Source organism: Pristiophorus japonicus, chromosome 12, assembly GCF_044704955.1.
Source record: "Pristiophorus japonicus isolate sPriJap1 chromosome 12, sPriJap1.hap1, whole genome shotgun sequence".
NCBI classification, from domain to species: Eukaryota; Metazoa; Chordata; class Chondrichthyes; family Pristiophoridae; genus Pristiophorus; species Pristiophorus japonicus.
Window position 1 is genome coordinate 139,498,743 of NC_091988.1, and position 27,627 is coordinate 139,526,369.

Consider the following 27,627-nt stretch of genomic DNA (forward strand, 5'->3'; position numbering starts at 1 on the left):
TGGTCCCTTAGAAGATGAGAAGGGGAATTTAATAATGGGAAATGTGGAAATGGCTGAGACCTTAAACAATTATTTTGCTTCAGTCTTCAGTGGAAGACACAAAAACCATGCCAAAAATTGCTGGTCACAGGAATGTGGGAAGGGAGGACCTTGAGACAATCACTAGGGGCGTAGTGCTGGATAGGCTAATGGGACTCAAGGTAGACACGTCCCCATGTCCTGATGAAATGCATCCCAGGGTATTAAAAGAGATGGCGGAAGTTATAGCAGATGCAGTCGTTATAATCTACCAAAATTCTCTGGACTCTGAGGAGGTACCAGCGGATTGGAAAGCAGCTAATGTAACACCTCTGTTTAAAAAAGGGGGCAGACAAAAGGTAGGTAACTATAGGCCGGTTAGTTTAACATCTGTAGGGGAAAATGCTTGAAACTATCATTAAGGAAGAAATAGCGGGACATCTAGATAGGAATAGTGCAATCAAGCAGACACAGCATGGATTCATGAAGGAGAAATCATGTTTAACTAATTTACTGGAATTCTTTGAGGATATAACGAGCATGGTGGATAGAGGTGTACCGATGGATGTGGTGTATTTAGATTTCCAAAAGGCATTCGATAAGGTGCCACACAAAAGGTTACTGCAGAAGATAAAGGTACGCAGAGTCAGAGGAAATGTATTAGCATGGATAGAGAATTGGCTGGCTAACAGAAAGCAGAGAGTCGGGATAAATGGGTCCTTTTCGGGTTGGAAATCAGTGGTTAGTAGTGTGCCACAGGGATCAGTGCTGGGACCACAACTGTTTACAATATACATAGATGACCTGGAAGAGGGGACAGAGTGTCGTGTAACAAAATTTGCAGATGACACTTAGATTAGTGGGAAAGCGGGTTGTGTAGAGGACACAGAGAGGCTGCAAAGAGATTTAGATAGGTTAAACGAATGGGCTAAGGTTTGGCAGATGGAATACAATGTTGGAAAGTGTGAGGTCATCCACCTTGGGGGAAAAAAAACAGTAAAAGGGAATATTATTTTAATGGGGAGAAATTACAACATGCTGAGGTGCAGAGGGACCTGGGGGTCCTTGTGCATGAATCCCAAAAAGTTAGTTTGCAGGTGCAGCAGGTAATCAGGAAGGCGAATGGAATGTTGGCCTTCATTGCGAGAAGGATGGAGTACAAAAGCAGGGAGGTCCTTCTGCAACTGTATAGGGTATTGGTGAGGCCGCACCTGGAGTACTGCATGCAGTTTTGTTCACCTTACTTAAGGAAGGATATACTGGCTATGGAGGGGGTACAGAGACGATTCACTAGGCTGATTCCGGAGATGAGGGGGTTACCTTATGATGATAGATTGAGTAGACTGGGTCTTTACTGATTGGAGTTCCGAAGGATAAGGGGTGATCTTATAGAAACATTTAAAATCATGAAAGGGATAGACAAGGTAGAGGCAGAGAGGTTGTTTCCACTGGTAGGGGAGACTAGAACTAGGGGGTACAGCCTCAAAATACGGGGGAGCCAATTTAAAACCGAGTTGAGAAGGAATTTCTTCTCCCAGAGGGTTGTGAATCTGTGGAATTCTCTGCCCAAGGAAGGAGTTGAGGCTAGCTCATTGAATGTATTCAAGTCACAGATAGATAGATTTTTAACCAATAAGGGAATTAAGGGTTACGGGGAGCGGGCGGGTAAGTGGAGCTGAGTCCACGGCCAGATCAGCCATGGTTTTATTGAATGGCGGAGCAGGCTCGAGGGGCTAGATGGCCTACTCCTGTTCCTAATTCTTATGTTCTTATGTTCTTATGTTCTTATGGGGTCATAGGCAGTCCCTCGAATCGAGGATGAGTTGCTTCCATGTCAAAAAGTTCACAGGTGTTTCAATAATGGACCTAAAATTTCAGGTCCGAATGAAATCTTGAAGGGTGGAAGATACCTGTGCTTGGATTTTTTTAATGTGTGGTGACCGTTGTACACCAGCCACCACACGGGCTTGACAGAGCTAGGTCTTGGTCCAGTAGCAAGGATTAACAAAGACAACTGGAGACCTGCTCTGCTGCATGAACTTAGTGCGCACACATATCGCAGTGTGGGCCGGCCTGTGCTGCCCCGGGCCCTCGCCTCTCCTGGGCCCCGATCACGTCCCTCTACAATCTCTCGCCGCTCCTTCGCCCCAACCTCGCCGCTCCTACTTTACCTGCCCACGCTCCAATCACTGACCTGGATCTTGATGACGTCACTCTTCACTGCCGTTGCTCGCCTGCTCCGGCACATGCTGCTTCCTGGAGTGATGCTGCCATGCTGCTCCTTCCACTCCCCGGCCTGCTCTGATGGTGCTCACAGGCCGGAGGCTGCGCAGACAGCATCTACATAAAGTACATTCAATTACCATCAAGTGCAAAGACAAGCAAATATAACAATAACTAGCGCTTATTCAAATATAACAATAACTTGTGCAGATTCCGTCCGCTATGTGGTACAACAGACATGATCTTTACGGAGCGACAGCTGCAAGAGAAATGCAGGGAACAGCACCAACCCTTGGTACATGGTCTTCTTTGGCCTTTGACACTGTTAATCAACAGAGTAGGGATAAAAGGTGGCAGGTGGGTAGTGGTGTTCCACTGTTGTTCACAATTTATATTAACGATTTAGACTTTGGAATCAAAAATACAATATCTAAATTTACTGATGACACCAAATTGAGGGGGTGGGATAATCAATGCTGAGGAGGACTGCAACAAATTACAGGAGGACATTAATAAACTTGCAGAATGGGCATATAATTGGCAAATAAAGATCAACACAGATAAATGTGAGGTATTACATTTTGCTAGGAAGAATAGGGACTTCACTTATTGCTTGGAGACTAGGGTAGAGGAACAAGAGGATCTGGGAGAACAATTACACAGATCACTAGAAGTTGCAACACAGGTTAGCAAGGCCATAAAAAAAGGCAAACCAAGCACTAGGGTTTATTTCCAGAGGTATAGAATTGAAAAGTAGAGAAGTTATGCTAAACATGCATCGAACATTGGTTAGACCACACTTAAGAGTACTGCGTTCAGTTCTGGATGCCATATTATAAAGAGGATATAGGAGGCACTGGAGAGGGTGCAGAGAAGATTTACAAGGTTGATACCAGAAATGGGAGGGTATACATATCAGGAAATAATGAACAAGCTGGATCTCTTTTCTCTTGAAAAAAGGCGGCTGAGAGGTGACCTTAGAGGTCTTTAAAATTATGAAAGGTTTTGACAGAGTAGATATAGAGAGAATGTAGTGAAGAGCATAACTCGAGGCCATCAATATGATAGTCACCAAGAAATTCAATAGAGAATTCAGAAGAAACTTCTTTACCCAGAGACTAGTAAGAATGTGGAACTCGCTACCACAGGGAGTGGTTGAAGTGAATAGTATAGATGTATTTAAGGGGAAGCTAGACAAACATATGGGGGAGAAAGGAATAGAGCAGTGGTGGGCATAATATGGCCCTATCCGGCCCGCCAAGTCATTCTATCCGGCCTGCTGGATGGGACAGAAATAGAACGTGAGACGCAGCTTGAGCTGCATATTCATCTATCCACTTTCACTTCTCATGGATCAGAGATCGACCCGAACAGCAACCAAGAAAAAAAACATAGTAATATTCATTCAAATTATTAATTTGCAAAAGCGATTCTCCCTGGCCCAATTTTAAAAGGGTCCATTCTGTAACTCTGGGCTCCAATGGCAGACATCCATGCCCAGAATGCACTGCGTACTCGAATATGCCCTACATATTTTTTTTAGAGTGGAGTCATGATTGCTCATTTCCACAAATCTTTTACCTAAGAAAATGACCGGCGCTGGTCTGGTTTTCTAGTGCAACGCGCCCTTTGTGGAGCTAATCTCAGAACGAGGCCAAAGGTTGCATCTATATCTCACTCACAGTGTAGGGGAACGGGGAAGAAAAGAGCAACCCAAACAGTTACCGTACGTATTCCAAAAATATTAGCTGCTACGTGATGTTTCGATGGGCGAAAAATAGGAACAGTAGCACAGTCAGGGAACGGTAGCATAGTGGTTATGTCACTGGACTAGTATTCCAGAGGCCTGGACTAATGATCCGGAGACATGAGTTCAATTCCATCACTTCAGCTGCTTCATCAATGACCTTCCCTCCATCATAAGGTCAGAAGTGGGAAGTTCGCTGATGATTGCACAGTGTTCAGTTCCATTCACAAATCCTCAGATAGTGCCCACATGCAGCAAGACTTGGATGACATTCAAGCTTGGGCTGATGAGTGTCAAGTAACATTTGTGCCAGATGTGTGCCAGGTATTGCCCATCTCCAACAAATGAGAGTCAAACCACCGCCTCTTGACATTCAATGGCATTACCATCGCCGAATTCTCCACCAACATCATGGGGGTCACCATTGACGCAAACTTAACTGGACCAGCCACATAAATATTATGGCTACAAGAGGTCAGAGGCTGAGTATTCTGTGGCGAGTGTCTCACCTCCTGACTCCCTAAAGCCTTTCCACCATCTGCAAGACACAAGTCAGGAATGATATAGAATACTTTCCATTTGCCTGGATGAGTGCAGGTCCAACAACACTCAAGAAGCTCGACACCATCCAGGACAGAGAAGCCTGCTTGATTGGCACCCCATCCACCTTCACCATTCTCCACCAGCGCACCGTGTCTGCAGTGTGTACCATCTAGAAGATGCATTGCAGCAACTCCCCAAGGCTTTTTTGACAGCACATCCCAAACCCGTTCTCTCTACCACCTCAAAGGACAAGGGCAACAGGTGCATGGGAACACCATCACCTGCAAGTTCCCATCCAAGTTACGCACCATCCTGACTTGGAAATATATCATCACATTCTTCCTCATAAGACCTGCCAGACTTGTCATGGCCATTAATGCTGCACATCCACTCTAAAAGAGCAACAGGCGCAGAGACATTGTGATTCTGCTCAGTAAGGCTCCACTTATACAAATAAATGCTACCATTAAATGAACTATCTCACTGTCTACACGTACTATAGACTCAGTGATATCAGCACAATCATGCTTCCTAGAAGCATCTTCACCATTTCCAGAGATAAATAAGTTAGTCAGTTGCAGAGCATAGGGTACAATTATTGAGTACTGTCCCAATCAGTATTAATAACCTGCCACAACAAGTCTTAATTGGAATTAATTAGCAATGCATGTTTAAACCATGATAGTCTAATAAAGTTAATTTTCCCAAAGCAGGAAACTTAAACACCAGCTACTTTTATCATATAATCGTAGAATCATAGAAGAGTTACCGCACAGTAGGAGGCCATTCAGCCAGTCGAGCCCATGCCAGCTCTCTGCAAGAGCAATTCAGCCAGTCCCAATTCCCCACCCTTTCCTCATAGCCCTGCAAGTTTTTTTTCCCTTCAAGTACTTATCCAACTCCCTTTTGAAAGCCATGATTGAGTCTGCCTCCACCACCTTTTCAGGCAGCGCATTCCAGATCAGAACCACTCACTGCGTAAAAAGGTTTCTCCTCATGTCGCCTTTGGATCTTCTGCCAATCACCTTAAATCTGTGTCCTCTCGTTCTCCACCCTTCTGCCGATGGGAACAGTTTCTCTCTATCCACTCTGTCTAGACCGCTCATGCATTTGAACACCTGTATCAAATCTTCTCTCAATCTTCTCTGCTCCAAGGAGAACAACCCCTGCTTCTCCAATCTATCCACGTAACTGTAATTGCTCATCCCTGGAACCAGTCTTGTAAATCTTTTCTGCACCCTCTCTAAAGTCTTCACATCCTTCCTAAAGTGTGGTGCCCAGAATTGGACACAATACTCCAGTTGTGGCTGAACCAGTGTTTTATAAAGATTCATCATAACTTCTTTCCGTACCTCTATTTATGAAACCCAGGAACCTGTATACTTTATAAAAACCGCTTTCTCAACCTGCTCTGCCACCTTTAATGATTTGGTCACATACACCTCCAGGTCTCTCTGTTCATACACCCCCTTGAGAACTTTATCCCTAGATTATATTGCCTCTCCTCGTTCTTCCTACCAATATGTATCACTTCGCACTTTTCTGCATTAAATTTCATCTGTCACGTTCCACCACTCTGTCTATGTCCTCTTGAAGTCTATCCCCATCCTCCTCATTGTTCACTATACTTCCAATTCTTATGTCACGCAAATTTTGAAATAGTGCCCTGTACACCCAAGTCCAGGTTATTTATATCTAGAAAAGCAATGGTACTAGTACCGCGACCTGAGGAACACCACTGTACACCGTCATCCAATCCGAAAAACACCCATTCACCACTACTCTCCGTTTCCAATTTCATATCCATGCTGCCACTGTCCCTTTTATTCCATGGGCTTCAACTTTGCTGGCAAGCCTATTATGTGGCACTTTATCAAACGCCTTTTGGAAGTCCATGTACACCATGTCAGCTGCATTGCCCTCATCAACCCTCTCTGTTACCTCATCAAAAGATTCAATAAAGTTAGTTTAGCACGATTTACCAAATCTATGCTGGCTTCCCTTAATTAATCCATACTTGTCCAAGTGACTGTTAATTTTATCTCAGATTATTGTTTCTAAAAGCTTTCCCACCACCAAGGTTAAGCTGCCTGGCCTGTAGTTGCTGGTTTATCCTTACACCCTTGTTGGAACAAGGGTGTAACATTTGAAATTCTCCAGTCATCTGGCACCAACCCCGTTTCCAAGGAGGATTGGAACATTATGGCCAGTAACTCTGCAATTTCCACCATTACTTGATCTACTTTGACTTCCTGAAGCAACAGAGGACAGAGCTCCCCAGAAGACAGCAAGAGCCAGCCAAAGTGCCTTACCCCAGTCCAAGTACATCCCTCCCCCAGCTGAAGTGCCTTACCCCAGCGCAAGTGCATCCTTCCCCCCACCATGGATGGGCATTGTGTACGGATTGTTAACAGGTTTATTGGGTATGGTGAATAGTGACAGTGTCGTGACTTCTCGATATCATCCACTCCAATGATATCCCTTGTAGGGGATGGGAAGACTGTGATTCATCTTCCCTGAGTTCCCTCTCTCCCCTCCCTCCCCCCACCCATCTCTCTCTCTTTCTCTCCCCCACCCCAGTCTCTCTCTCTTTCCCCCCCTCTCCAGTCTCTCTCTCCCCCAGTCTCTCTCTCCCCCAGCCTCTCTCCCCAACCCAGCGCCTCTCTCTCTCTCCTCACCCCAGCCTCTCTCTCTCTCTCTTTCTCTCTCTTCCCCCCCAGCCTCTCTCTCTCCCTCTCTCTCTTCCCCCCCCCCAGTCTCTCTCTGTGCCTCTCTCCCCCCCGCTCCCAGCCTCTCTCTCACCCCCACCTCTCCCTCACTGCCTCTCTCTCCCACCCAGCCTCTCTCTCTCGCGCTCTCTCTCTCTCCTGCCCCCCCAGCCTCTCTCTCCCCCCCCAGCCTCTATCTCTCCCCCCCCCAGCCTCTCTCTCTCTCCGCCCAGCCTCTCTCTCTCTCCCCCAGCCAGCCTCTCTCTCTCCCCCAGCCTCTCTCTCTTTCTCTCTCTCCCCCAGCCCAATCTCTCTCTTCCCCCCCCCGCCGTCTCTCTCCCCCCACCCCGTCTCTCTCCCCCCACCCCCACCCCAGTCTCTCAGTCTCTCTCTCTCTCTCTCTCCCCCACCCAGCCTCGCTCCCTCCCCCCCACCCATCCTCTCTCGCCATCAAGCCCAGAGTTTCTGCCATCGGACCCAGGACCGCCGCAATCAGGCCCAGGCCGGGGGGGGGAGCGGAGGAGCGGAAGAGAGAGTCAGAGCCTCAGGTCCTGCTTCTTGGCACCACGCGAATGGAATGATTCGGCAGAGTGGGGGTGGGGGGCGGTGCAGAGCTTCACAGGGGATGGGGCTTGTTGCCTGTCGGTCAAAAAGTGCAGTGCGGGCGGGGCAGGGCTGGACAAATGCCTGTCTGTCAAAAAAAGTGTAGTACAAACAGTTACATCAATTTTGGATTCTCATAATCTCTCTTTGCACATTTCCTTTTTCACTTACCCGTTGAACTTTTTTTATTCAGCCTGGTTCTCACGTATTCTCAACGTGACATCTGTCATAAGCACTTTTTTTTTGCTTCAACTTGACCTCTATCTCTTTGTTCATCCACTGAGATCTGGCTTTTCATGCCCTACCTTTCACCGTTGTGGAAATGTATCTCAATTGTACCTGAACCATCTCCTCTTTAAAGGCAGCCCATTGGTCAATTACAGTTTTTCAAGCCAATCTTTAATTCCAATTTTCCTGGGCCAGATCCGTTCTTAACCCATTGAAATTGGCCCTCTTCCAATTCCAAAGTTAATCTAAACCTTATGATACTATGATCACTGTTCTCTAAATGTTCCCCTATTGAAACTTGATCCACCTGACCCATCTCATTCCCCAGAACCACAATTCTAGGCCTAAACTCATATCATTGATAGACACAACATTGCCCTAAAACAGCACACTGTAGAATATCTGTACTCACTTCTAAAAAACGGCCTTAGTTCCTACTGTGATGTATGTAGCACACAAATCACTGACTCCACACGGTCTGGTGTTGATCTAACTGCTGTGACCTTAGTCCTTTATTGAACAGCTCCAGAGTGCCCCACAGGTGTGGTGAGCAGCCTTTCATACTGTCTCGTGCAGGTACTTTCAGGTCTCCCACCACAGCGCCCTCTGTGGTGCACCATTGTACTTATCATACATTTAATGTATCAGAGCAATACACAACATCACTGCCCCCACTAGTTCAAAAAGCCGTTGCTAGAATCCCCTGAATCAAAGAACGCATTAGCCCATTGGTTATGTTGGTCACGGATCCACGTCCCAGAATTTAAACACAGTGACCACCCAGCATTAAAATATTATTTCTTGTCATAAATCCATCATCCTACATTCACATGGCACACTTAGGCTCGCTCTAGCCTTACAAAAGTCCAAAAGTCTTTATGTGGGGACCGCAGTGGTGTGAGGCCCTTTTAAGACGCCCAGGAGCATTTCCCTTTTAAGACGCCATCTTGTGGCTCTCACAAGGCTTCCGTTGAACATCTTGTGTTCAGCTGGCCTAGAAAGAAGAAGAAACATGGAAGGAGAGAAAGGGAAATATAGAAGGTGGGGAGAGAGAATTTTGAGGAAAGGTTTCAGGCATTTGTCCACGATCCTCTTCCTCTGGCGCTGCTGGACATACTCGACGCTGGCGTTCTCAAACTCGGCGCGGCGTTTCGTTACAGCTCCCGCCATGGCCGCCTCTCCCGCTGCCTCCATGGCCGCCTCTACCGCTGCCTCCGTGGCCGCCACCATCGCAGCCGCTGCCGCTGCCCGCGTGTGTTCCCCGGCCACCGATGGACCGCAGCGCTCTGCCGGCCCGCACCCCAGCAATGGGCCCGCACCTGTAGCCTTGGGTGGAGGCTGAGGCTACAGGATTGCTTGGGGCCAGGAGTTCTGGGCTGCTGCTGCAGCTCCAGCTCGGTTGGCGCTGCTCTTTGGAAACCCGGGGAGCAGTCTGTGGAGGAGTGAAGAAGTCTTCCCAGCTCCCACAGACCTTTCCCATCCATCTTCTGCCGAGGAGCGTCGGCCCATCGCCTGCAATGACCCATAAAGGTAAACCGTGCGTCTCACCCTCGTGAGATACCTGTATATCCGCTCTGCCGAGAACAACACCTACTCTCTACTTTCTCCCTCTAACCAATTGTTAATCCAGTTTGCTATCCTGCCCTATTTCCATTTCCCCGTAATCTTCTGTGTGGTACCTGTTAAAGGCTTTCTTTAAATTGGTGTACACACTATCCACTGCATTTCCCCTATCTCCATATCTGTTACCTCCTTAAAGAATTCCATGAAGTTAGTCAAGCACGATCGTCCCTTTTGAAATCTGTGCTGGCTGCTTCTGACTATTTTCTTTTCATATAGATACATAGTCATTTCAACTATAATTAAAGAACTAAAATGTTCCGTACCACCAATGTTAAGTTAACCGGTCTGTAATTACTTGGATTAGCCTCTGTCTCTCTTTTTCACAATGAGTACTGCACTGGCCACTCTCCAGTCCGCCAACACATGTCCGCACTCACTAAAACCCTGAAAAATCATTTCTTGAGTCCTGACTATTTCCTCCCTCATCTCTTTCAGGATCCTAGGATTGATCCCATCCAGATCTGCTGCTTGGTTGTCCTTTAGCTTAACTAACATCTAGAATTTTCCTTTTATCCATCAAAATATTGCTTATCTTGTTCTCAACTACTTCAGGATTCACCTTCTCTCTGATGTCATTCTCTTTTGTAAAGACCGATCAAGTATTTATTAAATTCCTCCGCCATGAGAGATATGCTGTAATATAATTGAGGCGGTGTACATGATACTGGAGATAGGGATGCAATATGAATGAGATAGGCAGATGTGGCTGGTATAACTGGGGCAGTAGTGGCCTGATAAAGGTTGGATCATGTAATGTATTTGCTTCATGGGTTCTTTGCTTAAGAATTCATAGCAACACATTGCTATTAAGAACCAGTTGCTTTATTAACAAGGGTTTAACAATCACATTACACATTACCAGTTCATCCATTAGGCTCCCAACTGCATATCTCATCGTGGATGACCTAAACCCAACGGACTGGGGTTTTATTGAGCCTTGTGAACATCACGTGACCGGCTAAGCCACTCACACTGCAACAGGTAACTTATTGCCCTGCTTATGTTGATGCTCCCACCACCATCTTTGAAGGGGCCTTCCCCTTTATGTACACACTTCTGAAGATAGCGCTGTAATATAAATTAGACTGGTACACATGCATCTGGAGATATGCTGTAATATAAATTATGTAATGTATATGCATCTAGAGGTAGTGCTGTAATGTAAATGAGGTGATGTACATACACCTGGAGACGGTGCTGTATGTAAGCTAGTATATGCATGTATCCAGAGGCAGCGATCACGACGTCACAGGGTGCCTTTGTTGTCGACCTGTTGGGACCAAGCCCTGTTAGCAATGAATGCAAATGGTGTTTGCTGCTGGGGCTGGCATTTTGTTCTGGCCGGGTCAGGCTGAGCATCCAGCCTACCCTTACTGCTAGCATTGCTATGTTCCTGTTGCTGGATCAACACAGATCTTTCTCTGTCATCATTGAAGCCAGAAGCATAAAGCCACAAATATACCTTTTGAGCAACGGAGGACGAGCAAACCTTCAATTCAAAATTATGCAGGGTATCCTGTTGCTGGTACATATAAACCTGTCATACATAATGCCCTGAGTTTTTCTGCCGACTTAACAGCATTATTTATTTTGCAGACTTTCCCTTTAGTGGTAACTACATATGCTGACATTAATGATTATTGTGTAACAAAATTATTTTTGCAGTGTCCTTTGGTCTTATCAGAACATTTCAGCTGGCTTCTGGCATTTCTAATAAGGTTTAATGAAAGATCATAATGACAGTACTGCAAAAGGTCATCCAGTCCCTTTACTGACTGCTGGTGGTTTTTTAAAGTGCTGGCCAAGATTAGGCTGTTAGGCTGTTAAGCAGACCGTATCCACACTGAATTTCGGCAGGTATCTCCTGGGCTGGATTGCAGCCTCTATTGTCGCTTGTACTGTATCTTTGCTGTGGTCTGGAGATCGCCACCCACAACTCCCTCTGAAGTTTGCTGCATTATTAGAGGCTCCATCTATCTCAGCCCATGCTTCTTTTACCCGCAAACACAGTAGAGGCTGTGGCTGAACGACGCTAGTCAAGCCAGCTGGAATGATTGCTGTATCGGAGTTCGATTCACAGCTTTCACAGCAGAATCCACTCGATGTTTCATGTTAAGGTCTGTATTCGATCTCAAAAAAGTGACTCGCATGATACATGAGATATATGGTAAAATCATGTTTTGGGGACGAAAATTTAGGGGTCGCATGATACGCGAGATCGCAGGATACGCGAGTATATACAGTAGTTCGTTTTGGAAAGTTCAAGCTCATTTACTTGGGGAGCGTAGGGAATTCTGAGGAGGTCGGAATGCGTTAACCCTTTCTCTCCCCGGTTTACTTTATAACCAGCTAGTAACAAAGGGCTGATTGCTTAAACATGCCACAATTCCACAAAGTGCAGGCTTCATTTAATGAATGCATTACTGGAGGGGGGAGGAGACAGGATGCATTAATTTTTCCTAACTTCGCACTCTTCCCTTGCAGAATAGTGTGAAGCAGTGACAGGCTTGGTCAACAGTCTGAGGGAAGGAGGGGTGGGAATGATGACATTTAAACATCTGTAGCTCCCCTTCATTTCCCCACTCCAGACTTCACTTTCTGCTGCTGCAATACAGGTCGCAAAGCATTGGAGTATATTTTACTGATTTATTTTACAAAACTTTACACCCCTTCATGATACTGAAACTTTCCCCTCAGATTGCAGAGAAAACAAATCATCCAGCAATTTTGTTTTTCTCCAGTTAGCCCATTTCATCCAGGGTTGCTGGGAATAAAATAATTGAAGTGCACTTGGTGCATTTGTGGGTCACCATTGCAATCTTACATTTCCAAAGGGACGGAGTAGTTTTGGGCTCTCTGCAAATGCGGAAAATAAGTTGGAACACTGACAGAGGTACGAACAGAATTCAAATTAAATTCCAATTACGTGAATAAAATTCACAGATCATCACACTGCAATACACACACTGACAGGTGTTAGTAGAATGCAATTTAAATATTCATGTTCCAGAGATGTTCATTACAAAAAGTATGTAACAGTACAGCGGAGGCCTCTTATCATTGTACCTTCATTTATTAATTAATGTAAGATTACATTTTCATTTTCTCGTTCTCCCAGATTTGTGTGGAAATCTCATTGCAATGCAACTTGATTATCTACATCCATTAAGTTCGACAGTAAGTCCACCACTAACACCCAGACTACCGTTCCATGCCTGATAGGAGGCAATGCATCAGATAGAATAGATTTATTGATGGAGCATTGGTCATAATATTTTTTTTTCCCAATGCATCTCAGAAACCATAAATAAGTAGGGAAAGCTCAGAAAGGATTAGAGAAGTGAGGAGTCGACAGTTTACAAAAACACCTGATCTGAATTGATGTTGGTGAGGTAAGGGGATTGCAACGAAACATTTTCCTCCACTCATTTTTTTAATTAAACTTGTTGATCAACAAAATGATCCTTTAACATAAACAGAAAATACTGGAAATGCAGGACAGGTCGGTTAGCAACCGAAAGAGAAAGATAAATTAATGTTTTGGTGGAACTCTTCATCAGGTCACACTTTAAGCTGGCTCGACTAGTATAAAGGTGGCTGTCGTGGCCCCAATATGGCGTTGGATCCTGTTTACGTTGGTGCTCCAACTGCTGCCATCTTAGGAGGGGCCTTCCAATGGAAGGCTGCAGTACCCGCCTGTTTGTAACAGTGGGCCCTTTTAATATGCAAATGAGGATCTTATGATGTGCTTAAAACCCCGATTGCAATTTTTGAGGGACAGATGGGCAGAGCTTGCGGCATGTACGCTCTGTGCATTTGTCCCTGCCGGTACTTTCAAAATATGGCCCCAACCAAATCTTTTTTGATTTCATTTGTGTGTGGCTAGGAGGAACAGACATGCTCCTGTGGGCTTCACAGGAATACCATGGGTCACTTCCCACCTCAGGGTTCATCCCTCTCTGCGATTGGTCCACCCACCCGCCCCTGCACTGCACCGACCTACCAGTCCAGCTGGCTGGGCATCCAGACTGACCACAATTCCTCCACTGGCCAACTGGCAAGCTCACCGGAGCCATGGTAATGAGGCCTGAGCCTCAAATTCGAATTCTTTTGGCATATCCAGGAAAATATGGTCCTGTTTCAGAGGCCCTAATAATGGATGACCAGTGTCGTCAGTGAAATGGTCTAAAATGACCAGTTTGCCTGTCTCACCCTTTTGAAAGGCCCTTGACCCTACATAAGTACATAAGAAATAGGAGCAGGAGTAGGCCATTTGGCCCTCGAACCATTCAATAAGATCAAGGCTGATCTGATCTTGGCCTCAACTCCACTTCCCTGCACGCTCCCCATAACCATTGACTCCTTTATCGTTCAAATATCTGTCCATCTCCACCTTAAATATATTTAATATACTATTGGCATAGTAAGGGATGCTATTCTGAAGTTGGATTAACGGGTAGTGTTCTGCAAGATATTAATTTCTCCATCGCGTGCAAAGCTTGTTGCTTCATGGTGTTCCTGAAATCCATGACCCAACATTTCCATTCTTTACTCCCGTGAATACCTGGGAACCAGAGAAAGACTAGTGTCTAATGCACTGGAACACCCAGACCCTCGTAAGTCCTCGTAATCAATTATTTTAGTGGGTGGCTTAGCTTTTGCACTTACACCTTCTCTACACATTGTCTGTTCAGAATATTGCAGTAATATGTGTAATGCAAGCAACAAAAACAACTTGCATTTATATAAAGCCTTTAACATAGTAAAACATCCCATGGTGCTTCACAGGAGTGCAATCAGACAAAAAACTGACACAGAGCTAAAGAATGAGACATTAGGACAGGTGTCCAAACGCTTGGTCAAAGCGGTATGTTTTAAGCAGCGTTTTAAAGGAGGAGAGTGAGATGGAGATGTGAAGAGGTTTAGGGAGGGAGTTCCACAGCTTAGGATCTCAAGGGCTGAAGGCACGGCCACCAATGGCTGGTACCCAAAACCACACACCAAATGCCATATATGTTTTTGCATTCCTTAATCTTCGAGTTCTTAATTGGATAGTTGGAAATGTTTTAAAAACCATGGAACAATGTAGGAGAACTATATTAATGCATGACACTTTCACACTCTATAATACACATTGTGATTTCTATCAGATTTAAAACGACTATTTGAATGATGTTCTTTTAGTCCATCACAGTTGTTAAGGCCCAGTACAGAGCTTAATGCTGTGCAACTATTCAAAATATGCAAATGATAAAAATAATTGGATTCTTCTCCAATTATTCACACAATTGATGGTTTTAGTCCACTGGTGCAAAACATTGACTGTTGTGTTAAATCTACTGGGGTTTGTGAACTGGCATTAATTCTTAAAACAATTCAAGTCATTCAAGAACTGAAAATAACCTTCATACCTGGCTATTCCTTTTTACATGGTGAATGTAAAAATTACCAGCAGTCAAAATACAGGTTTCTACATAACTAAAGTAAATAAGCGTGGAAGTGTAGGACTTTACATATTAAGTGTTATATCTGCTAATGCACCAACGTGCATTGATTGCTCCATGGTGTCACTGAAATCCATGCCCCAACATTACCATTCTTTACTCAAGTGAGAACCCAGGAGCCAGAGGGGGCCTTGCTGTGCACTAACTGGTTGCTGTTTTTCTTACAATAAAGCAATGACTACACTTCTAAAAGTACTTCACTGGCTGTAATATATTGTGTGACATCCTGAGGTCATGAAAGGTACTATAGAAATGCAGATTATTTCTGTTATGTCTCAAATAAAGCAATGTGACTGAGTACTGTAGACTTGAGTAAGTGTGACCTTAGTCTCTTTATTCTAACTCAAGAGTGCTGGCACTGCATGGGAGGCCTGCTTATATGCAGTGCTCCCAAGGGATGCTGGGATCCCTTGGGACTCCAACAGATGCGCCCTCTGGTGGCGGTAGAATGCTGGTTACATGGTGTTGCATACATAACATCACTACCCCCTCCCCCCCTGCAAAGTCAATAGTACTCTTATTTACAGGGTGAGACGATCTGGGGCTTTCTGCTGCCGAGTCGATCGTCTCGGTACAAACACAGGTGCAGGTGAGTTGGTTGGGCCTTCGCTGGGCTGCTGTGCAGCTGGCTTTACTGGGCTGCTGGGGATGATGGGTTCAGCTTCGTGGTTAACCGTGATGTGGGTTGCCACTTGTGTGTGTATCGGAGGGTCAAAGTTTGGTGGTGTCCTCTTCAGGTTGCTCGTGGCTGTCTGTGAATCGCAGTTTGGTTTGGTCCAAATGGTTTCTGCAAGTTAGTCCATTTGCAAGTTTGACCTCAAACACCCTACTCCCTTCTTTGGCTATGACAGTGCCAGCAAGCCATTTCGGACCATGTCCATAGTTGAGTACAAATACAGGGTCATTGACTTCAATATCGCGTGACAAATTTGCGCGATCATGGTACATGCTTTCTTGATGCCGCCTCTGCTACGTGATCATGGAGATCAGGGTGGACTAGAGAGAGCCTTGTTTTGAGTGCCCTTTTCATGAGCAGTTCGGCAAGGGGAACCCCAGTGAGCGAGTGGGGTCTTGGGCGGTAGCTGAGCAGGACTCAGGATAGGCGGGTCTGCAGGGAACCTTCTGACATGCGTTTCAAGCTTTGTTTGACGGTTTGGACTGCCCGTTCTGCCTGGCCATTAGATGCGGGCTTGAAAGGGGCAGATGTGATGTGCTTGATCCCATTGCGGGTCGTGAATTCCTTGAATTCCGTGCTGGTGAAGCATGGCCCATTGTCGCTGACAAGGACCTCAGGCAGGCCGCGCATGGCAAACATGGCTCATAGGCTTTCGATGGTGGCAGTGGACGTGCTTACAGACATTATTACACACTCAATCCATTTTGAATAAGCATCCACAACAACCAAAAACATTTTGCCTAGGCATGGGCCAGCAAAGTCAACGTGGATCCTAGACCATGGTTTGGAGGGCCATGACCACAAACTTAGCGGTGCCTCCCTGGGTGCATTGCTCAGTTGAGAGCAAGTGTTGCGTTGGCGCATGCAAGACTCCAAATCTGAGTCAATGTCGGGCCACCACACATGGGATCTGGCTATAGCTTTCATCATTACTATGCCTGGGTGGATACTGTGTAGGTCACGTATGAACGCTTTCCTGCTTTTCTTAGGCAAAACCACGCGATTACCCCACAAAAGACAGTCCGCCTGTATGGACATTTCGTCTTTGCGCCGCTGGAACGGCTTGATCTCTTCCTGCATCTCCGCTGAGATGCTGGACCAGCTCCCATGGAGGATAGTTTTTTACAAGGGACAGTAAAGGATCCTGGCTGGTCCATGTCCTGATCTGGCGGGCTGTAATGGGTGACTCTTCATTTTCAAATGCATCCATCACCAAGCGCAAGTCTGCAGGGCGCTGTCTGCATGCCATTTCCACACCGGTGGTGGGCAATGGTAGCCGACTGAGAGCATCAGCGCAGTTCTCGGTGCCTGGCCTGTGGCGAATTACATAGTTATATGCAGACAGTGTTAGCACCCATCTTTGGATGCGAGCAGAGGCATTGGTATTAATACCTTTGCTCTCAGAGAATAGCGATATGAGCGGCTTATGGTCAGTTTCTAACTCGAATTTAAGCCCAAACAGATACTGGTGCATTTTTTTCACCCCGTAAACGCATGTCAGAGCTTCTTTTTCAATCATGCTGTAGGCCCTTTCAGCCTTGGACAAATTCCTTTGCATAAGCGACCGGTTGCAATGTTCCCGATTCGTTTGCTTGTTGTAACATGCACCCGACCCCGTACGAAGATGAATCGCAAGCTAGCACTGAACGTTTAAATGGGTCATATTGAACAAGCAGTTTGTTGGAACATCACAGATTTCTGGCTTTCTCAAAAGCAGTCTCTTGTGATTTCCCCTTACCCAGCCATCTCCCTTGCATAGCAACACATGTAGAGGTTCTAGCAAGGTGCTTAACCAGGGTAGGAAATTACCAAAATAATTGAGGAGTCCCAGGAACGACCTCAGCTCCGTCATGTTCTGTGGTCTCGGCGCGTTCTTGATGGCCTCCGTCTTGGGGTCGTTGGGTCTGATGCCATCTGCCACGATTCTTCTCCCTAAGAACTTGACCTCTGGTGCCAGGAAAACACACTTTGAGCATTTCAACCTGAGTTCCGCACAATCTAGCCGACGTGGAACCTCTTCCAGGTTGTGCAAGTGTAGATGGTGTCCTGACCAGTGATCAATATGTCGTCCTGGAAAACCACGGTGCGCGGAACCGACTTTAGCAGACTCTCCATGTTCCTTTGAAAAATACCGCGGCCGATCGAATCCCAAACGGGCATCTATTATAGATGAACAGACCTTTGTGCGTGTTGATGCAGGTGAGGCCTTTCGAAGATTCCGCCAGCTCCTGCGTCATGTAGGCCGAGGTCAAGTCCAACTTGGTGAATGTCTTCCCTCCTGCCAGCGTCGCAAATAGGTCGTCTGCCTTGGGTAGCGGGTACTGGTCCTGCAGCGAAAAATGGTGATTCGTTACTTTATAGTCCCCACAAATTCTGACCATGCCATCGCCCTTGAGAACTGGAACAATCAGACTGGCCCACTTGTTGAACTCAACCGGCGCGATGATGCCCTCTCATTGCAGCCTGTCTAGCTAGATCTCCACTTTCTCTCACATTATGTATGGCACCACATGTGCCTTGTTGTGGATGGGTCGTGTACCGGGAACCAAGTGGATCTGCAGCTTCGCCCCAGAGAAATTTCCGATGCCTGGCTCAAACAACGACGGGAACTTGCTCAAAACCTGGGCACATGAGGCGTCGTCGACGGACGAAAGCGCTCGGATGTCATCCCAGTTCCATAGGATTTTTCCCAGCCAGCTTCTGCTGAACAGTGTGGGGCCATCTCCTGGTAAAATCCATAGTGGTAGTTCGTGCACTGCTCCATCAAAGGAGACTTTTACTGCTGCACTGCCAATTGTAGGGATCAGCTCTTTAGTGTAAGTTCTCAGCTTGGTAAGAGTAGGGCTCAGCTTGGGCCTTTGTGCCCTGTTGCACCACAGCCTCTCGAAGGTCTTTTTGCTCATGATAGACTGACTCGCACCCGTGTCCAATTCCATGGATACTGGAATTCCGTTCAGTTCAAATTTTAACATGATCGGTGGACATTTCGTGGTATAAAAGTGTGCACCGCGTACACTTCTGCCTCCTCGGTACGAGTCTCTAGTTCAGTTTGATCCGCCATGGATCGGTCTTCCTCTGCAATGTGATGGTTTGCAGGGTTTGCAGCTCGTCTGCACATTCGCTGGAGGTGTCCCATTGTTCTACAGCATTTGCACACATAGTGTTTGAAGCAGCATTGATGGGTTCGATGATCACCTCCGCAGCGCCAACAAGGTGTTAATTGTCTCGTATTCACACTTGATGGCAGACTCAGTCATCTGAGGTCGTGCAGCTGCAGCCGAGTACGTTCTGTCATATGCATTCCTGCCTGAAAACGACATTACTTTGTGTACAGTACTTGCCGATGCATCTTTATGCTGCGAAATTTGTTTGGTATTATCGCTGGTGGACAGAAATGCCTGGGCTATCGTTATGGTTTTGCTCAGGTTCGGTGTTTCAACAGTCAATAGTTTGCGAAGGATAACCTCATGGCCAATGCCAAGCACAAAAAGGTCTCTTAGCATTTGCTCAAGGAATCCATCGAATTTGCAATGTCCTGCAAGGCGCCTTAGTTTGGCGAAGTAGCTCGTCACTTCCTGGCCTTCAGACCGTTGACATGTATAAAATTGATACCTTGCCATCAGAACGCTCTCCTTCGGATTTAGGTGCTCCGGGACCAGCATACACAGTTCCTCATATGATTTGGTTGTTGGTTTCACCGGAGCAAGAAGATTCTTCAGCAGGCCATAGGTTGTTGCCCCACAGACGATGAAGAGGATTGCCCTTTGTTTGGCAGCGTTCTCATTCCCTTCCAGCTCGTTGGCCATGAAGCATTGGTTGAGTCACTCCACAAAGGCCTCCCAATTGTCACCTTCTGAGAATTTCTCCAGGATACCAACAGTTCTCTGCATTTTCACATGATGGTTCATTATCTATTACTCATCGCCAGTTGTTATGTCTCTAATAAAGCAATGTGATTGAGTAAGTGTGGACCTTAGTCTCTTTATTCTGACTCCAGAGTGCTGGCACAGCATGGGAGGCCTGATTATATGCAATGCTCACAAGGGATGCTGGGTTTGATTAGGACTGGGAAAATGGAGTACGAGAAGAAGCTTGCAGGGAACATTAAGGCGGATTGCAAAAGTTTCTATAGGTATGTAAAGAGAAAAAGGTTAGTAAAGCCAAATGTAGGTCCCCTGCAGTCAGAATCAGGGGAAGTCATAACTGGGAACAAAGAAATGGCAGACCAATTGAACAAGTACTTTGGTTCGGTATTCACTAAGGAGGACACCAACAACCTTCCGGATATAAAAGGGGTCAGAGGGTCTAGTAAGGAGGAGGAACTGAGGGAAATCTTTATTAGTCGGGAAATTGTGTTGGGGAAATTGATGGGATTGAAGGCCGATAAATCCCCAGGGCCTGATGGACTGCATCCCAGAGTACTTAAGGAGGTGGCCTTGGAAATAGTGGATGCATTGACAGTCATTTTCCAACATTCCATTGACTCTGGATCAATTCCTATCGAGTGGAGGGTAGCCAATGTGACCCCACTTTTTAAAAAAGGAGGGAGAGAGAAAACAGGGAATTATAGACCGGTCAGCCTGACCTCAGTAGTGGGTAAAATGATGGAATCAATTATTAAGGATGTCATAGCAGTGCATTTGGAAAATGGTGACATGATAGGTCCAAGTCAGCATGGATTTGTGAAAGGGAAATCATACTTGACAAACCTTCTGGAATTTTTTGAGGATGTTTCCAGTAAAGTGGACAAGGGAGAACCAGTTGATGTGGTATATTTGGACTTTCAGAAGGCTTTCGACAAGGTCCCACACAAGAGATTAATGTGCAAAGTTAAAGCACATGGGATTGGGGGTAGTGTGCTGACGTGGATTGAGAACTGGTTGTCAGACAGGAAGCAAAGAGTAGGAGTAAATGGGTACTTTTCAGAATGGCAGGCAGTGACTAGTGGGGTACCGCAAGGTTTTGTGCTGGGGCCCCAGCTGTTTACATTGTACATTAATGATTTAGACGAGGGGATTAAATGTAGTATCTCCAAATTTGCGGATGACACTAAGTTGGGTGGCAGTGTGAGCTGCGAGGAGGATGCTATGAGGCTGCAGAGTGACTTGGATAGGTTAGGTGAGTGGGCAAATGCATGGCAGATGAAGTATAATGTGGATAAATGTGAGGTTATCCACTTTGGTGGTAAAAACAGAGAGACAGACTATTATCTGAATGGTGACAGATTAGGAAAAAGGGAGGTGCAACGAGACCTGGGTGTCATGGTACATCAGTCATTGAAGGTTGGCATGCAGGTACAGCAGGCGGTTAAGAAAGCAAATGGCATGTTGGCCTTCATAGCGAGGGGATTTGAGTACAGGGGCAGGGAGGTGTTGCTACAGTTGTACAGGGCCTTGGTGAGGCCACACCTGGAGCATTGTGTACAGTTTTGGTCTCCTAACTTGAGGAAGGACATTCTTGCTATTGAGGGAGTGCAGCGAAGATTCACCAGACTGATTCCCGGGATAGTGGGACTGACCTATCAAGAAAGACTGGATCAACTGGGCTTGTATTCACTGGAGTTCAGAAGAATGAGAGGGGACCTCATAGAAACGTTTAAAATTCTGACGGGTTTAGACAGGTTAGATGCAGGAAGAATGTTCCCAATGTTGGGGAAGTCCAGAACCAGGGGTCACAGTCTAAGGATAAGGGGTAAGCCATTTAGGACCGAGATGAGGAGAAACTTCTTCACCCAGAGAGTGGTGAACCTGTGGAATTCTCTACCACAGGAAGTTGTTGAGGCCAGTTCACTAAATATATTCAAAAAGGAGTTAGATGTAGTCCTTACTGGGGTACTGAAGTTGCATGTTCAGCCATGAACTCATTGAATGGCGGTGCATGCTCGAAGGGCCGAAATATGCCTACTCCTACACCTATTTTCTATGTTTCTATGTTTCCATAACAATGTCTTTCTTTCCCTCCCTCACTCTCATGTCTCATATCCATCTCTTCCTCCACTAAATAGAACCTATATCCTAAAAGCCTCCCTGATAAAGTGCAACAGCCCTACTGACACCTGGGAGTCCCTGGCCAAAGACCGCCCTAAGTGGAGGAAGTGCATCTGGGAGGACGTTGAGCACCTCGAGTCTTATCGCCGAGAGCATGCAGAAACCAAGCGCAGGCAGCGGAAAGAGCGTGCGGCACACCAGTCCTACCCACGCTTTCCCTCAACAACTATCTGCTCCACCTGTGACAGGGATTGTGGTTCTTATATAAGACTGTTCAGCCACATAAGGACTCATTTTAAGAGTGGAAGCAAGTCTCCCTCGATTCCGAGGGACTGCCTATGATGATGATACCCAGTGGGCTGCCCAGCTTCGGAATTGTGGCCGTAGCAATCGAAATTGCTGCCGCCTACCAGTCACCGATGGAAAAAAAGAGACCAAAAAAGAAACTGGACTAGAACCTGAGCCAGTAATCAAAATAAGCAACGAATGCATGTTGTTTTGCTGCAACGAATGTAACAAAACAACATGCCATGTCTCATGCCCCTTTAAGAGTACATTCTTCTAACTGCTGTCGGAGTCCTTAAAAGCAGTTACCATTTTATATGGACACTTTCGTGCATTCCCAGGATGACAGTGGTGATTTCCCTCTGCTCTTAAATTGCTCCAGTGATGTAACTGAAGTCATAGAGATTGGAACTTGGGAAGTTAGTGGAGATTGAAACTTGGGAAGTTAGTGGAGATTGGAACTTGGGAAGTAAAGAAGAGATTCCTTAATGGAGACCAGCCTGCAAGTTGATTAAGAGATTCCTCACCCTGGACAAATATTCTGCTGGCAGAGTATGCAACAGTACTGAGTGGTATTATGGCTCGGACATGAGGTACACATGAGGTAGGGGTCTCCACTGGGCAAAAAGTTTGAAGAATGTTTTCTTTACAAATAGAGCTATTTAAAACACAGACATGGGGAGTACATTGAAGAGAAAGCATATGCTCCAGTCTTTAATTCCCCTTTAAGCAAACATAAATTAGAAACAAAACATTGTTTAACTTTTACTCTTTTATACAATAATGTCTATTCATTAAAATGCAACATTTATATTGGTTCGGCTGGTTTAGATATATATATATATTCCCTTTATTATGTATTCGACCTTTCCCTGTTCATCCGTTACCCAGGTACAACATTAACACTGCGTCAGAGAGAGGCAATTTTGCAAAGCATCAGCATATGCAGTTAAACTGGCAATCATTTACTTTTTAACTATTGAAAATGCAGTATTTCTCGAGGGACTGTTTAATGCTGTTTGTTGTTGCTTTGATTAATAACTGTCGTTAATTAAGTTGCTGAAATATCAGAAAAAAGTCATTTTCCAATGGACAAAAAGCTGCAACCATTTTCTGATGAGGTGGCTGTTTCAAGAACAATTTTATTTTTCCCCTCAACTCTCTGAAAATGCTGGTTTAAACTGTGGTACAAATCTATGGATACTGCTGTCCTTCAGTGTCTTGCCTTTCTTCACTGGTGACCCTGGATGGTTAATGTTATGTATGCATGTCAATGATGTACTGTAACACTAGACACGAATGTACCTTCACTCTGTATATACCATACCTGTACACCAGAGGGTGCTGCTGGAGACCAAAGACTCACCTGTACACTGCAGGTAACCAAGTATAAAAGGGAGCTCACCTCTTGGTGTCCTCACTCTTGGAACTGCAATAAAGGATTACAGTCTGTACAGTTCAAGTGCCATACTCTGTCTCGTGGAGTAATTAACAGAGTGCTTGCATATACAATAACTGGTGACGAGGTTACGAATTTCCACGCACAACATGTCTAATCTAAGCAACTTACAACAATTCACTGATGGGGAAGATTGGGATGCCTTTGTGGAAAGGATAGAACACTTCTTCATAGCGAATGACCTGCTGGGGACTCACCGATCTCGCTGGTGAACAAACGCAGGGCCATCTGCTCAGCAGTTGTGGGCCCACTATCCATGGCCTCATCAGGGACCTGCTAGCCCCAGCCTAGATGACAACCAAGAGCTATACGGAGCTCGTAACTTTAATACAAGAGCAACATAAACCCAAAGAAAGCATCCTCACAGCCAGGCACCGGTTCTACACTCACCGGCAGCCCGAAGGCCAAGAAATTGCTAAGTATGCTGCAGATCTAAGAAGATTGGCTGCACCATGTGATTTTGGCGACCACCTCACCGAAGCACTAAGGGACATTTTGTTATTGGAATCGGTCAAGAAGGCCTCTTCCATAAACGGCCCTCTGCGGACACTACAGTCACCCTGCAGAAGGCAATCAAAGTGAGCCAGGCTTTCATGATTTCGGTCTGTGACTCCAAACGTTAGATGACCCACACCCAGGACTCTAAACTGACGAGCACAGTGAACAGAATGGCGACTTTCAGAGGCAAGAATGCTGGCTCGAGTCCTGCAACCCTGAGTCCGCCACATGGGGCCAACCGGCTAGCCTCGTGTGGCACTGTGGAGGAAACCACAGGGCCCACCAGTGCCGATACAAATACTATACCTGCAAAGACTGCAAAGCGAAAGGTCACCTTCAGTGAATGTGTAGAAAACATTTTACTCACCGAGTCACTGAAGAGTTGGCCGATCACCTGGGCTCTGACACTGAAGAAGACAAAGCTGCTCAGCCCCTGGAAGAAGAGTACGGCATATATACCTGCTCCACCGAGAGTTCGCCGTGGAAAATGGAAGTGGAAATCAACAGGGTTCCAGTCTCGATGGAGATCGACACAGGTGCGAGCCAGTCGTTGATGAATCAGACGGCCTTTGAGAAACTCTGGGACAATCCCGCCGAATGACCAAAACTGTTCCCAATCCAGGCAAAGCTGCTCACCTACACAAAAGGCACCATCCCAGTTGTTGGCAGCGCGGAGGTCCAGGTATCCCATGGTGGCGCGATGTACAAGCTCTCCTTGTGGATCGTTGCCAGTGATGATCCAACGCTGCTGGGAAGAAGTTGGATGAAGCAAGTCCAAATCGGTCAGAGCGACGACAGCCTCCGGGCCCCAGCGATCGACATCCTACGTGGCCCCAAACTCAGATCCATTGCAGCACCTAGAAATCCTACCATCCAGCTCGACTGCATGGCGACGACACAGACTGCATAACATCGCGGCGAGATCATCAAACCCGAACGACCAGACCTCACCTTCCGGGCCATGGCAGGACTCCGAGGGAAGAAGATCGATGTAGAAGGTAGATTCCCAGCGTCCGTGGCAGAACCTGGGGAGAAAAAGGATCACCGCAGCCTACTTCGAGGAGAGAGAGAGAAGATGGCGGCCGCACCATGAGGCGAAGCACCTGAAATCAAAATGGCCACGACCAGACCACGAGGGGCAACGTTGAGGGAGCAGCACGTGTTATCAAGCAGCGAACCGGATTGGGGTAAAGATTGCAAGGCCCTCTTAAAGGAGACCAGCAAACCAAGGCAATTAAAGGGACAGTTCCACTCTAGGCACAGTGATGCCAGTGATATTAAAGTTAAAAGTGTAGTAAATGAATGCAGGTATACAAATATAATGTTAAATGGTGATGCCGGAAAAGCCAATGGGAAAAATGTAATGAATGCTTCTAAAAGTGATGTAAGTAACAAGTTTGTCGATGCCAGTTATATTAAAGTTAAAAGTGTAGTAAATGAATGCAGGTATACAAATATAATGTTGAAAAGTGATTCCAGAAATGCTAATGTAATAAATATAACCCGGTATAGAGATACTGATACACAAGAAAGTGTTGTAAGTGCAAAGTGTGAAAATGTGAAGATAGATAACAATGTCGAGTCGACTAGTTGCGATCGGAGCCAATACGTCATGCATGTAAAAGGTAGAATAATAAATTACACCGGGTTCTACAGGTATAATGTCAATGCCAGAGGAAACCCCTCGTGGGAGACACCCAGGTCTAGCGGGCTACCTGACAATGTAGCCTGTGCTTTCGGGACCAATGTGATGCCCCAGGAAGGGCTCACACAAACCCAATGGGAGCAGACCCACTGCAGGGATAGCGGTCAATGGGCAGCACAGCTACCACCACTGGCAACCTGCCCGAGATCAGCCCTACCCACCCCCCAACCCCACCCCCCCCTACCCCGGCCCCGGCCACCAGGGCCAGCACTGGAAGCGAGAGGCCAGTACCCTCCAGCTTTCCTGGCGGAACCTGGAATGACCAGACTTCCACCACCAATGGAGGACAAGGAGCCCACACAGTCCTGTGGCCCTGCCCACCACCAAATGCCACCATCTACCCATTCTACAGTCTATGTACTTTACCCATTGCACTGGCTCCATCGCTGGGGAATCCTCCAACAGTGACAACCACTTGGTCTTTGTGTGAAGGGGGGAAATGGATGAGTGCAGCCACAAGCACAGGGATCACATCTGGCACCCACATAATCTTCACCACAACCTTCCACAGCCCACGACTGATCATCTCCCCATGTCATGGCAATAAGGATTTGGGAAAGGCTTAGGGGGGAGTGTTGTTATGTGTGCATGTCAATGATGTACTGTAACACTAGACCTGAATGTACCTTCACCCTGTATATACCATACCTGTACACCAGAGGGTGCTGCTGCTGGAGACCTAAGGGTCACCTGTACACTGCAGCTAACCAAGTATAAAAAGGAGCTCACCTCTTGGTGTCCCCACTCTAGGAACTGCAATAAAGGACTACAGTCTGTACAGTTCAAGTGCCATATCCCTGCCTCGTGGAGTCATTAACAGAGTGCTTGCATACACAATAGTTAACAGCAGCAGGCTACCAATCAATCCTGCCTTCACCTGATGTCCCTACAAGAGGAATTACTAGATTGCAATCAGGAGCAGGAACTGTTGGCTGATTTTTTTTTTAAACTCTTTTCTAATCGAAGAATATTCATTCCACTGGTAGCAACCATATCACTAAATTAGTTGAGAGCAATTAACTCACCACAATTTGGGATTGAACCCGAGAATCTATCAGGTCTGTATGGCTAAGTATCGCTTTAGCCAGTATCCTTACAAACTCAGCTATTGAGAGAGCTCATTTATAGGATAATTAAACCACAGTAATTGCATGGGCAAAGACTGTTCAGGCTTGTAGGCATTAGTCCTCCCAGGCCGCCTGCAATTTTTGCGATCTAGGGGAGTCTGTGTTCCATGAGTGTGTGAGTTTGCAGCCCCTTTTCCAATATCTGAAGGGGCTGCTCCTCAAATTCTGGCTGCACTTCAGTCCCACACTCCTGATCTTTGGGCATCCTGTGTGGAGGGGAGCGGGTAGATCTGAAGGCCTCCCCGTAGGACTGCTCCTGGGCACGGCCAAGGGCACCATCAGCCGGTCCAGGCAGCGGGCGGTCGTCAGCCTGACTGCCTGCCTCTCTTCCGTGCGTACATCCGCGCCAGGGTGTCCTTGGAGATGGAGCACACGATGTCCACCGGTACGCTCGCGGCCTTCCGCGAGAGGTGGGCGCCGGAGGGACTGGAGTACATCATCACCCCCGGCAACCAAATTTTAATTTGATTTTATATGTTTTAAAGTTTAATTTGTTTTAATTGCCGGGTTTTTAAGTGTCCCCCCTCCCCTTTTATAGGGGGCACTTGTAAATTATGGTTTTAGAGTAAAAAAAACACACAAAAAAACTACAAAAATACAAAAAAAAAAGGGGCCTTGGGAAATGTTTGGAGTGTCCCCCAGATCGGGGGGCACGATTTAATGTTTAAGATTTAATGTTTATTGTTTACTCCA

General features: G+C 46.3%; 1 long non-coding RNA gene across 1 annotated transcript in view; it reads right to left on the reverse strand.

Annotated features, from left to right (window-relative positions):
• The window catches only part of LOC139276997 (uncharacterized), a 153,355-nt gene that overhangs the window by 10,779 nt on the left and 114,949 nt on the right, over positions 1-27,627 (reverse strand). Inside the window, exon 2 of the long non-coding RNA XR_011596008.1 lies at positions 2,213-2,358. This is a non-coding gene — a long non-coding RNA (uncharacterized lncRNA). The remainder of the gene's footprint in view (positions 1-2,212; positions 2,359-27,627) is intronic.